Source organism: Cynocephalus volans, chromosome 4 (assembly GCF_027409185.1).
Source record: "Cynocephalus volans isolate mCynVol1 chromosome 4, mCynVol1.pri, whole genome shotgun sequence".
NCBI classification, from domain to species: Eukaryota; Metazoa; Chordata; class Mammalia; order Dermoptera; family Cynocephalidae; genus Cynocephalus; species Cynocephalus volans.
The window spans coordinates 157,772,060-157,786,522 of NC_084463.1; positions in this window are offsets into that span (position 1 = coordinate 157,772,060).

Genomic DNA, 14,463 nt, shown 5'->3' on the forward strand with positions numbered 1-14,463 from the left:
TCTATAACGAGAACTACAAACCACTGCTGAGAGAAATGAGAGAGGATACAAGAAGATGGAAAGATATCCCATGCTCTTGGATTGGAAGAATCAACATAGTGAAAATGTCCATACTACCCAAAGTGATATACAAATTCAATGCAATCTCCATCAAAATTCCAATGACATTTTTCTCAGAAATGGAAAAACTATCCAGACATTTATATGGAACAATAAAAGACCACGCATAGCCAAAGCAATGCTGAGCAAAAAAAATAAAGCTGGAGGCATAACACTACCTGACTTTAAGCTATACTACAAAGCTGTAATAACCAAAACAGTATGGTACTGGCATAAAAACAGACACACTGACCAATGGAATAGAATAGAGAATCCAGAAATCAACCCGCACACTTACTTCCATCTGATCTTCGACAAAGGCACCAAGCCTATTCACTGGGGAAGGGACTGCCTCTTCAGCAAGTGGTGCTGGGAGAACTGGATATCCATATGCAGGAGAAGGAAACTAGATCCATACCTCTCACCATATACTAAAATCAACTCAAAATGGATTAATGATTTAAATATACACCCTGAAACAATAAAACTTCTTAAAGAGAACATAGGAGAAACACTTCAGGAATTAGGACTGGACACAGACTTCATGAATATGACCGCAAAAGCACGGACAACCAAGGAAAAATAAACAAATGGGATTATATAAAACTAAAAAGCTTCTGCACAGCAAAAGAAACAATTAACAGAGTTAAAAGACAACCTACAGAGTGGGAGAAAATATTTGCAAAATATACATCTGACAAAGGATTAATATCCAGAATATATAAGGAACTCACACATCTTTACAAGAAGAAAACAAGCAACCCAATTAAAAAATGGGCAAAAGAGCTAAGTAGGCATTTCTCTAAGGAAGATATACAAATGGCCAACAGACATATGAAAAAATGCTCAACGTCACTCATCATCTGGGAAATGCAAATCAAAACCACACTGAGATACCATCTAACCCCAGTTAGGATGGCTAAAATCCAAAAGACTCTGAACGATAAATGCTGGCGAGGTTGCGGAGAAAAAGGAACTCTCATACACTGTTGGTGGGACTGCAAAATGGTGCAGCCTCTATGGAAAATGGTATGGAGGTTCCTCAAACAATTGCAGATAGATCTACCATACGACCCAGCTATCCCACTGTTGGGAATATACCCAGAGGAATGGAAATCATCAAGTCGAAAGTATACCTGTTCCCCAATGTTCATCGCAGCACTCTTTACAATAGCCAAGAGTTGGAACCAGCCCAAATGTCCATCATCGGATGAGTGGATATGGAAAATGTGGTACATCTACACAATGGAATACTACTCAGCTATAAAAACGAATGAAATACTGCCATTTGCAACAACATGGATGGACCTTGAGAGAATTATATTAAGTGAAACGAGTCAGGCACAGAAAGGGAAATACCACATGTTCTCACTTATTGGTGGGAGCTAAAAATAAATAAATAAATTCACACACACACTCACACACAAAAAAAAAAAAAAAAACGGGGGGGGGAAGAAGATATAACAACCACAACTACTTGAAGTTGATACAAGCAAACAGAAAGGACATTGTTGTGGGGGAGAGGGGGAGGGAGGAGGGAGGGAGGTTTTGGTGATGGGGAGCAATAAGCAGCCACAATGTATATCGACAAAATAAAATTAAAAAAAAAAAAAAACAGACATACCATTAGCTAGGCTAATTTAAAAAAGAGGAGAGAACACCCAAATGACAAAAATAAGAAATGAAAAAGACACTGTAACCAATACCACACAAAAACATAGAATCTTTAAAGACTTATAAACAACTATATGCCAACAAATTTGAAAACCTGGAGGAAATGGATTAATTTCTGGACACATACAAACTACCAAGGCTGAATCAAGAAGAAATGAGAAACCTAAACAGACTAATAACAAGCAACAAGATTGAATCAATAATCAGCAGTCTCCCAACAAAGAAAAGCCCAGGACCAGAGAGCATTCCTGCTGAATTCTACCAAACCTTCAAGGAAGAATTAATACCAATTCTCTTCAAACTATTCCAAAAAAATTGAAACAGAGGCCATTCTCCCAAACTCTTTCTATGAGACCAACATCACCCTGATACCAAAACCTGACAAAGATACAATGAAAGAAGAAAACTGTAGGCCTAGATCTTTGATGAGTACAGACCCAAAAATCCTCAATAAATTAGCAAATAGAAAACAGCAACACAATCAAAAAAAATTATACACTCTGATCAAGAGGGATTCAGTCAGGGATGCAAGGATGTTTCAACATATGCAAGTCAATAAATGTGATACACCACATCGACAAAATCAAGGGAAAAACCTATATGATCATCTCAATAGAAGCAGAAAAGCATTTGACAAAATTCAACATCCCTTCATGATAAAGACTCTCAGCAAATTAATTATAGAAGGAAAGTATCTCAACACAATAAAAGCCATATACTAAAAACCCACCACCAATATTATCCTGAATGGGGAAAAGATGAACCCTAGTACACTGTTGTACCCCAGTGTACCCTAGTACACTATTATCTATTAACTAGGTACTAGGTATACCTAGTACCCTAGTACACTGTTGGAGGGAATATAAATTAGTACAGCAGCTATGGAAAACTATATGAAGTTTCCTCAAAGAGTTAAAAATAGAATTACCATGTGATCCATCTATCCTACTGCTGAGTATATAGTCAAAGGATGAAATCACTATAACAAAGAGATATCTACACCATAACCAAGGTACACAATCAACCTAAGCGTCCATCAGTGGATAAGTAAATAAACAATATTCTGACAACTACAGAATATTGTTGAAAGAAGTTTAAAAAGATGTAAGTAAATAGAAAGACATCCCATGTTCACAGATGAGAAGACAATATTATTAAGATGGCGATGCTCCCCAAATCAATCACAGATTCAATATAAAATCCGAGCTAGTCTTTTGCAGAAATTGATAAGCTGATCTTAAAGTTCATATGGAAATGAAAACAGAAATGAAAAAGATCCAGAAATAGCCAAAACAATTTTGGAAGAGAAGAGCAAAGTTAGGGGAATTACACTTTCTGATTTCAAAACTCAGCACAAAGTGAAAGCAATCAAGATGGTATGGTACCGGCATAAAGATAGGTACACCAACTAATGAATAAAATTGAGAGTCCAGTCATAAACCCATACATTTATAGTCACCTGATCTTTGACAAGGATACCGAGCCCTTACAGTGGAGGAAGGAACAATCTCCTCAAAAAAAAAAAGGTGGTAGGATAATAGGGTGACCACATTTTACAGAAGAATGAATTTGGACACCTAACCACATTGTGCACAACAATTAACTCAAGATGAATTATAGATCTAAGTGCAAGAGATCAAACTATAAAACTTGTAGAAGAAAGCATGAGAAGAAATCGTCATGTCCTTGAATTAGACAATCGTCTTTTTATAGAGGACACCAAGAGCACAGTGACAGGATAAGAAATAGATCAAGTGGACTTCATCAAAATTTAAAACTTTTGTACATCAAAAGACATCATGAAAAAAGTGAACAGGTAATTTCAGAATAAGAAAAATATTTGAAAATCATATGTTAAATAAGGCACCTGTACCCAGAATATACAAAGAACTTTTAACTACTTAATTAAAAATAAATCATGATAAAAATAAAAGTGATCCAAATTTAAAAATCAGTACTGGATTTGTATAGACAGTTCTCCAAAGAAGGTACACAAATGGCCAAGAAGCATAGGAAAGTATGCTGAACATCATTACCCCTGGGAGAAATACAACTTGAAACCACAATTAGATACCACACCACACACACTAGGGCAACTATACCACAATAAAAAAGATGTATAATACAATGTCTTGGTGACTTATACTGTTGGAAAATTAGTCATGTGTTGTTGGTGGCAACATAAAATGGTGCAACCATTTTGGGAAATAGTTTGTTAATTCCTCAATATGTTAAACATAGAGATAACGCATGACCCACCAATTTCACTTCTAGTTATATAGCCAAGAGAAATGAAAACATACCCATGAAAAAATTTGTACAAAAATGTTCATAGTGGCATTATTCACAATGCCAAAACATGAAGGGGGGAAAAAAAGTTAATCAACTGAGAAAATAAATACATGCAATGGAATATTATTTGGTCATAAAAATCACTGAAATACTGACACATGCTACAACATTGAAGAACTTTGAAAATATGCTTAAAAAAAAGAACCTATTCACAAAAGATTATATGTTGTGTGATTGCATTTATAAGAATAGGCAAATCTAAAAAACAAAAGGTAGATAAGAGGTTGCCTACAGCTGAGGGGGACTGATGATGCTGGGTGACGGGCAGTGACTACTAAAGGGTATGGGTTCTTTTTTCAGGGGATGGGAATGTTCTAAAATTAGATTGTGGCAATGGTTGAAAGCTATTGAATTGTATACTTTAAATGGATAAATTGTATGGCATGTAAATTATAATTCAATAGAACTATTTACGAAAAGATAATACATCATGCCCAAGCAAGATTGACTCCAGAAATGCATGATTAGTTTAACAGTTGGTAATCAATGAAGATAGTTTACCACAAGAACATAATAAAGGATAATAGCCCCACAAAGTTGGTATCAATTTCTGTATCAGTCAAGGTAGGGTAGATTATGCTGTAGTAATCAACACCATAAAACCTTAGTAGGTTAAAAAAACAAGTTTATTTTTTCAATCAGATTTATTGCAAGTTGGCTATCATATTACTCAGGGTCCCAGGGTAACTGAGAGGACACCTTCTCAGATATTACTAGCTGAATTGTCTGGGAAAACCACAGCTCTGCAGGCACTTGCACCAGTAATTACATGCTCCAGAGCAGAAGTGACCCACATCATTTCTGCTTACAATGCACTGGCTATAACTGGTCACAGGCCTCACTCAACCTGTGTGTGCCCAGATGGCACAGGGCTAGAGATATGTGGGGGATACTATTCATGACCACCTCAACATATACTCTAGAAAATGTTATTCTAGAATAACATGTACACGTGCACCAGCAATATGTACAAAAGTTGTTACAAGAACATTATTTACCATAGTCCCAAAACAGAAAGATTCCAAATATTCATCAACAATAGAATGAAAAAAACAAACATTGGCATAATTCTTACTTTTATTTATTTTTTTAAAATTTATTTAATTTAATTGACAAACAATAATTGCACATTTTATGGGTACATTGTGATGGTTCAATACATGTATATGATGTGTATAATCAAATTAGGGGAACTGGCAGATTGAAATATAAGTATATTATTGCTAATTATAATCATCCTAATGTGCAAAAGAACACTAAAACTTATTCCTCCTAAATGTAACTTTGTACCAGACGACCAGCCTCTTTCCCTCCTCCCCTCTCCTCTACCCTTTTCAGCCTCTGCCAACCAGTATTTTACTCTCTATTTCTATAAAATCAACATTTTTTTACCTCCCACATAAGAGTGAGAACATTCGGTATTCATCTTTCTGCTGTTGGCATAGTTTTTAAATGGAATACTATAAAGCAGTGAAAATAGATAAACTGATGTGTACAACAAAGATGTACGTTGAAAACATAATATTGGGGAAAAGAAGCCAAACAAAAGAGACTGTATCTTTAAATACAAAGTTCAAAAACAATCAAAACTTAACAATAATGATTAGTAAGGCACCTAGGTGGTAAAACTATAAAGGAAAAGCACGAAGGCAATTATCATATAATCTGAATAATGTTATCTTTAAGAGGGGAGAAGATTGAGGTTGGGAAGATTTGGGGGTTCTGGCATATTTAATTCCTTGACCTCGGCACTAGTTAAGTAGATGTTTATCCAGTTATTTTTTAAGCACTACATCCTTTTTCATGCACATCTGTGCATATACACATACATATGCACATATATACATACACATCCATATGTATACTTTGAGGTATCAATTTTTTTAAAATAGAAAGGAAGAAAAGAAACAAAGAGAGCCAAATGAAGACACATGGTGAGGTGCCATCACCTAGAACAATTTATTTCAGTTGCAACCTGAAATACAAGGAGAGGCTACAACAGAATTTATCTTGCATCCACCTCCAGCCCACCTGACATGTCACCACCAACAACTGAAAGTACCACTTTGCTACTTCACAGCTCACATATCAGTGCCTGAGCAAGACTTTCTGGCTTCCACATTATGCAACTTTGAGCAGGTTTCTTAGTTCCCGTGAGTCAGTTGCCTCAACTGTAAAATGGGAAATGTAATAGTTTATATGTTATACATTTTGTAGCAAGTATTGCATGCAAGAAATTGTGTTTTTCAGTGTTTGGCCATAGTTAGCAATCCAAAAATGTTGCTGCTCTTTTTATTACTACTTTTATAATTTGCTACAGAAGGTTTTGCAACCCATAGGAACTGTATGGAGGATGACAACTGAATATTTCCAGAAAGAATCAGCTCACTGTTCTTTTCACAACTCAATTTTTATTGAACATTAGAATCTATAAAGCTATGCCAATGATTGTTTGCTCCAGTGAAAAAAATAGTTTGTTGACTGAATGAATCGGTCAACAGAAAAAATGGCTTAAGACAGAGAACGAGTTCAAGGCCCTTTTGGCCTTGAATCTAGAGGAGTGGGCAGTTCAGAATTGAGGTGATTGGAAAGTGTAATTTTGACTCCAAGGTCATGTAATTCTGACTTGAGATCTGAAGCCCAGCAATAGGCACTGGGACAAAAATCCTGGTGGTGTCCCAGCTCTCCCACCCATTCTGCCACCATCTCACACCGAGCACAATGGAAACACTCTGTGATTTGTCCCACACTGTCTCCACAGTCCCAAAGCCTTCCCTAGTCCACCGTGTCCCTTTATGTTCCAGGTTAACCGGCCACCTGATGTTCCCCGGCCAGCCCTGTGGTTGACACTGTCTCGTCTCCCCTCGTGCTGTTCTCTCAGGCTCCCTCCCCACAACTTCTCTGCAGGACAAGACTCCATAGATCCTTGTGTATGTCTCAGACACGCTGCTCTGTGCATCCGTCCTCGCTTCCCAAGCTTCTCTCAGAACTTCCCGTGCCTGCTGTGTTTGCACAGAGCCCTCTGCTCCTGGCTGTGGACAGACCGAGGATGAGCCCCTAAGGGCTTGGCCACTGCTGGGCCTGTTTGCTCAGAGGCTGCGACCCTCCTACCTGACCAGCAAAACGAAAGAGGAGCTTCCTTCCATCAGTTTAGAGCTTCACAGTTTGATGTGAAATCCCTTTTGTTTTATTTTAAACTTTTGCTTATGGTAACTTAGGATTTGGGGAGGGGGATAAGTCTTCCCTTTCCCACCGTTCTCTCTGGGGATACAGACAAGCCCTGAATTCATCTCACAACCACCACCGTGCTACGGACCCCACTCCAACAACTGCCCAAAGGGAAGCCTGGCATCCTTTTACACTAAAATGAACCCCTACCGTGTTTAGTTATGTGTTCATTCAGAAATTCACTCATTCATTAATTCAACGAATATTTGCTGATCCTCTTCTCCATGCCAGGCACTGTGCAAAGCAAGGATGAGCCAAACCAAGCACTGGCCCTGCAGTTATGGAGCTGATAGTCCAGAGGAAAAGCCACACCAACTCAGTGGTTATACATTTGTAAAATTACAGCTGTGATGATTGCTGCAAAGGTGCATGATGCTAAAAATATCCTATTAAAAGGGACTTGGATCAAGTCATTGGGGTCAAGAATCAAACCCCAAAGGATGAGTGATTGAAGTGATATACTGAGTCATCTAGGCAAGAGAGAGAGTTGCCATTAAAAGCCCAAATTGTGAAAATTGAAAATACCTGAGCAGGTGTGAAGAGCCATAGAATTCACTAAAAATAATATGGAAACAATTATCTCTGAGAGACAACAATTCTTTCCAAATGGAATATACAGCTGATGGCCAAGCCCACCAGCAGAATCTCTGCTCACCAGGTATGTGAAATTCCTCAATTCCTCACACCTCAGTCTGCTGTAAAAGAGGTTTTACTATATAAATCCATGTCCATGGGTCTATAGACTCAGAGAGCATGAGCTGGGTTTCTTCTCCCATTTATGAAAAGGGAAGCTGTATTTCGGTTTTCTAATATTTCCGAAAATTGGTGATTTCTTGGATTTTACCAACGCTCTAAACTAGGAATTGGGGATAACCCATGATATGTGTGAAAAACGGGACAAGGTAATAGTAGTTAAAATTTATTGAGCGTTCAGATTCGAAAAGATGAAGTCAAACTGTCCCTGTTTGCAGATGACATGATCCTATATATCAAACAGCCTAAAGCCTCTACAAAAAAAACTCTTGGAGGTGATAAATGATTTCAGCACAGTAGCAGGATACAAAATCAACACACAAAAATCAGTAGCATTTCTTTTCTCCAATAGTGAACGTGCAGAAAGAGAAATCAAGAAAGCCTGCCCATTTACAATAGCCACCAAAAAAATAAAATACTTAGGAAGTGAGTTAACCAAGGAGGTGAAAAATCTCTATAATGAGAACTACAAACCACTGCTGAGAGAAATGAGAGAGGATACAAGAAGATGGAAAGATATTCCATGCTCTTGGATTGGAAGAATCAACATAGTGAAAATGTCCATACTACCCAAAGTGATATACAAATTCAATGCAATCTCCATCAAAATTCCAATGACATTTTTCTCAGAAATGGAAAAACTATCCAGACATTTATATGGAATAACAAAAGACCAGGCATAGCCAAAGCAACACTGAGCAAAAAATATAAAGCTGGAGGCATAACACTACCTGACTTTAAACTATACTACAAAGCTATAATAACCAAAACAATATGGTACTGGCATAAAAACAGACACACTGACCAATGGAATAGAATAGAGAATCCAGAAATCAACCCACACACCTACAGCCATCTGATCTTTGACAAAGGCACCAAGCCTATACACTGGGGAAGAGACTGCCTCTTTAGCAAATGGTGGTGGGATAACTGGATATCCATATGCAGGAGAATGAAACTAGACCCATACCTCTCACCATACACTAAAGTCAACTCAAAATGGATTAAAGAATTAAATATACACCCTGAAACAATAAAACTTCTTAAAGAAAACATAGGAGAGACACTTCAGGAAATAGGACTGGACGCAGACTTCATGAATACGACCCCAAAAGCATGGGCAACCAAAGGAAAAATAAACAAATGTGATTATATCAAACTAAAAAGCTTCTGCACAGCAAAAGAAACAATTAACAGAGTTAAAAGACAACCTACAGAGTGGGAGAAAATATTTGCAAAATATACATCTGACAAAGGATTAATATCCAGAATATATAAGGAACTCAAACAACTTTACAAGAAGAAAACAAGCAACCCAATTAAAAAATGGGCAAAAGAGCTAAGTAGGCATTTCTCTAACGAAGATATACAAATGGCCAACAGACATATGAAAAAGTGCTCAACATCACTCAGCATCCGGGAAATGCAAATCAAAACCACATTGAGATACCATCTAACCCCAGTTAGGATGGCTAAAATCCAAAAGACTCTGAACGATAAATGCTGGCGAGGTTGTGGAGAAAAAGGAACTCTCATACATTGTTGGTGGGACTGCAAAATGGTGCAGCCTCTATGGAAAATGGTATGGAGGTTCCTCAAACAATTGCAGATAGATCTACCATATGACCCAGCTATCCCACTGCTGGGAATATACCCAGAGGAATGGAAATCATCAAGTCGAAGGTATACCTGTTCCCCAATGTTCATTGCAGCACTCTTTACAATAGCCAAGAGTTGGAACCAGCCCAAATGTCCATCATCAGATGAGTGGATACGGAAAATGTGGTACATGTACACAATGGAATACTACTCAGCTATAAAAACGAATGAAATACTGCCATTTGCAACAACATGGATGGACCTCGAGAGAATTATATCAAGTGAAACAAGTCAAGCACAGAAAGAGAAATACCACATGTTCTCACTTATTGGTGGGAGCTAAAAATTAATACATAAATTCACACACACACACACACACAAAAAAAAAAAAAAAAAAAAACCCGGGGGGTGGGGAGAAGACATAACAACTACAATTCCTTGAAGTTGATATGACAAGCAAACAGAAAGGACATTGTCGGGTGGGAGGGGGGAGAGGGAGGCAGAAGGGGGGGTTCGGTAATGGGCCACAATAATCAAGCACATTTTATATCAACAAAATAAAATTAAGAAAGAAAAAAAAAGAAAGAAAGAATGATTAAAGGAATGAAAATAAAAATTTATTGAGCGTTTAATATTGTGTGTGTCAAACACACACACACACTCATGCAGTTTTCTCATCTGTAAAAAGGGGCTCATAATAGTTTAATAGTTTATTAGCCTCCTTTTACAGATGAGAAAACTGGGTTTACATAACCTGAGTAATTTTTCTAAGGTCCAATAGCCCATAAACGTGGTCAGAACTCTGCCATGGGCTTCACCTCTGTACCTCCCCATCCCTGTCGGTGGAAGCAGAGCTGGCTCCAGAGACCCCCCACCATCCTGTGTGATGGAAGAGGGAACCACCACTGTCCTCCACTGCAACCCAAGCAAACCTGCCTCTGTTGTTCATTAATAAAGGTGTTTCTCAGTGGTGCTCAGGCCTGCTGTCCAGCAGAATCACCAGAGGAGTTTTAAATAGTAAAGGAGTCAGGGCCACACTTTACACCTACGGAACTAAAATCTCCTGAGAAGAGGGTGTGAGAAATTGAGTATTTTAAAAGATCCCAAGTCGTTTGACTGTACAGCAGACACTGAAAACCTCTGGCCTGGGCTTGACTCCTCTCACATATACTTTAATTTAGTGGGAAATGTCTGCTGATAGAAGACTCTTCCTCCTCACGTGGAGCGTGACGTCGCGGCATGGAAGGGCAGGTGGGGAGTGTGTCGCTTTGTCTGGGGGCTGCCTTCACCTCCCACTAGAAGAGAGATTGGCCCGGGCTGCAGAGCGAGGTTGGAAGTGAGAGACGTGTCCTCCAGGGACAAGGGGAAGCCAGCGCCTCCCTGTCCATCTCTCGTCACTACCACTGTCTCCCTGTGCTGCCCTAGAGCGGAGGATCCTCCAGCACCTCTGATGCTTGCTCGGCTCCTGGCACCCCAGGAGCTTCTTGGGAGAAAAGAGTGGGGGTCACTTAATCATGACATCAGCCCTGTGGTGACATGGGGGGCTGGTCGGCACAGGAGGCTTGCTCTTCATGGACAGGAAATTGGATCCTCGGCTCTGTGGACAACTCCACCCATAAACAGGGACTCTGGCCATGGAGTGAGGCCAGGTAGAGAGCAGGTGGAGCAGTTGCTTTCCCCAAGGAAGTTCTCCAAAGGTGGCATGTGCTCAACAGTGTTGTAAGGTGCCCTTGAGTAAAATGGTGGTGATGGAGGGGTCAAGGGAGAGGGACGTTCTTGTTCAGACTTGATAATGTGCGACAGAAGCACTCCTGGTCGGCTGTCAGAACAGCAGATGGAGGGTCAAAGTGGGCTCCTTACGTGCCTGCTTGTCCATAGCCAAAGCACAGCTCTCCAGCTTCCTGTGTCCTTGGGTTCCATCTTCCTGATGTCAGAACCCACCTGTGCCTCTACTCTGACATAAAGAACAAATATAGAATCATCAAAAGCTCAGAAGCAAACTGAGCATCCGGGAAACACATCCAGAGGCACCCGAATGCTGCCCTGGAGGACGGAGCAGTGCTCCCTCAGGGCTGCTCCCCTGTGCTCGACCCCACTCAGATACGAGGAGACATGGGGACATGACCCTGATGAATGACATCAGCCTCGCTGGGGAAGGGAGGGCTGAAAGCCAGGCCTTGTGACCTGCCACATGCATGTGTGGGCAGGACCAGCGATACTCACCAGGTACAAATAGCCTTAGGCTCCATGAGATCCCAGGCTCCAGATCATTCCTGCTTTGCTAAAGCTGAAAGCTCAGAGCAAAGTAAACCACCATGAGGCTGCCTGTGTGTCTCCTGGTCACTCTGGCCCTTTGCTGCCTTGAGGGTGAGTGTTACTTGTAATCAGTCTGGCACTCACCCCAGGTAAGTTTCCTTCTATGAACACCAGGTAAGCCTATCTGGGTTGGGTTTGAGGTCTGGAACACACCAAAATTCACGTCTTTTCCTGTGCTTATTGAACTACCCTCCAAAACCCAAAGCTCATTTTACTAATTTTTGAGCATTTAGGAACTTTTATAAGAAGATCATTGCAGGTAAATTTTGGGAATTTTGCAGCCTGCAGCTGCCCTCCTTGACTGCAATTCATGTTTCCAGTGTGGCTGGATGCAATGGAAGGTCTGGGTATGAATCTGGACTTTGCCACTTACCAACCCTTTGACCTTGGGCCAAATGTTTAACCTCTCGGAGGCTCCTCTTACCACTGGTGCCCACAGTTACCACCAAGAGTGGCTATGAGCACACAGTGAGATTAAGTACATTGAATCTAGGGTTAGATATGAAACCGAGGTCTGTAGTCTTTCCCCAGAGTCCTTAGGTGCCAATTGAGCCCACGGCCTCTTAACTCATAAATTCAGATTCACAAAATGTTACAGCTGGAAAGATCTTAGGAGAGATCCCAGTCCAAGAAGAGCCAGTTCTCACTAAATCTCTAAATATTAAATCTGCAAAAGGTTTCTGCAAATAAGCAACACTTAATATATCTAGGAGTTCTACTAGTTTGGGGGGAGTCACACTACGTGTAGCAGAACTAGGACAGTCAGAGCTGCGATTTCCATTTTTCTAGAATTAATTCCAGCCATCCTATTAAGAACACTTTGTGTGTCTCCACACCCTGGGTGCTGATCCAGCTTGTCTGAGTTTTCCTTTTCCTCTTTCCTCTGACTCTTCTACTCTCTCCCTGTGTTGCCTCTGATCCTTTCCTCTCCAAATTCTCCCAGTAATTTGAGGTTGTTTCATCAGGAATCACACTGAAGCCTGGGAGAGCCCTTCCTGGGTGCAGGGTTGTTATAAAAGAGTTGGGGGAATGGAGAATACAGATCAGGAAAAGTTGTCACCCCAGGTCTCAGCACAATTCCCAGGCGGGGCAGGAATGAGCCCCAGCTCCCCCCTCTCACCCTCTCTCAAGAGTCTGGACATCACCGCAGAATAAAAGAGACGATCCTTACCTTGTGAATAAGCTTCATGTGTGTGAAAGCTAATTAGTTTTTTTCAAAAGTTCTATGTGCTTCCATAATACAATCTTAATTTCTCCAACATGGTCCCAAAACATCACCTTTCAACATTTTTTTTCATTTTACTTGCACTTCTCAAAATTTACTCCCCCATCTCTCCTCTCTGGAAAAATTCCATCACTACCGTTCACAGAAAAATAAGAACACCTAAATTGTTCTCTTCCCCAATATACGTGACAACTGAGGTGTCACTCTACCAACAGGCCAGGCTTAATTTTTTCAAATATAGCGAAGTTAATTTCAGCCAACCAGAGGTTTTGGAAAGTAGCAGAGTGTGCTTTAAAAAATAAACTGAATTTGGCATCAGGAAACCCCTTCCCTGGACCTAGCTCTGCAGCTTGCTGTGTGACCTTAAGAAACCCCAGCCTCGAGGCTCTAACACCATCATCAGCACGATTGCCAGGTGGGAGCACACTACCCCCGGGGTTCCCCTCTATTTCTCACATCACCTCGGGGAGTCATTTAAAAAGTGACTTTTCTTACTTAAATTGTATTTGTTTCTCTTCTGTTGCAGCCAATGCATTGGTCTGTATACCTTTAGCCCATTCAATCTCAGGCTTCTTAATGGAAAGTCAAACTGACTACGAGTTAGGACTTGGTCAGTTTAATGCATCTAGGGAAGCTGCTGAGGCAACCGTTGAAGACACAGATAACCTCTCCTTAAGGAAAAATCTCCAAATTATACAAGCACTGGTAATTTCTTTTCTCCTTTATGCATAGAGGCTTCCGGTCAGCCGCACAGCCAGGAATGAGTTTGGCTCGATGCGCTGGGGGGGGCACAGCTGGTGGCACCTGCCCTGCTGCTCACCTCTGATGGGGTGACCCGGGGCCTCAGGGTGGATGCTACATGACAGCTGCTTAATTAAGCCCAGCTGCACACAGCATCCTGGGCACACTCCTCCTTCTCAGGTCACCTCCATGGATGCTGTGGTCCCCAGGGTGTCCTGAGAAGGAGGACAGCCGGGCCCCATGCAGGGGTATTGGGGTCAAGCACCTACTGTCTCCTGCCTGGCCGCTCTCCTGAGGGCAAGTGGCACCACCCAGTGGGACACAGGCACTGTGGAGGTCGTGGGCTGCGGGGAGTGTTGAGCAGAGAGATGCAGAGAGGAGGAAACTACAGTGGCCCCTGTGCGCACAGCGGTGGCCGGCTGGGTTCCTTGCAGCTTCTGCAGGGTCAGGAGCCCACTCCAGCCCTTATGCCCACT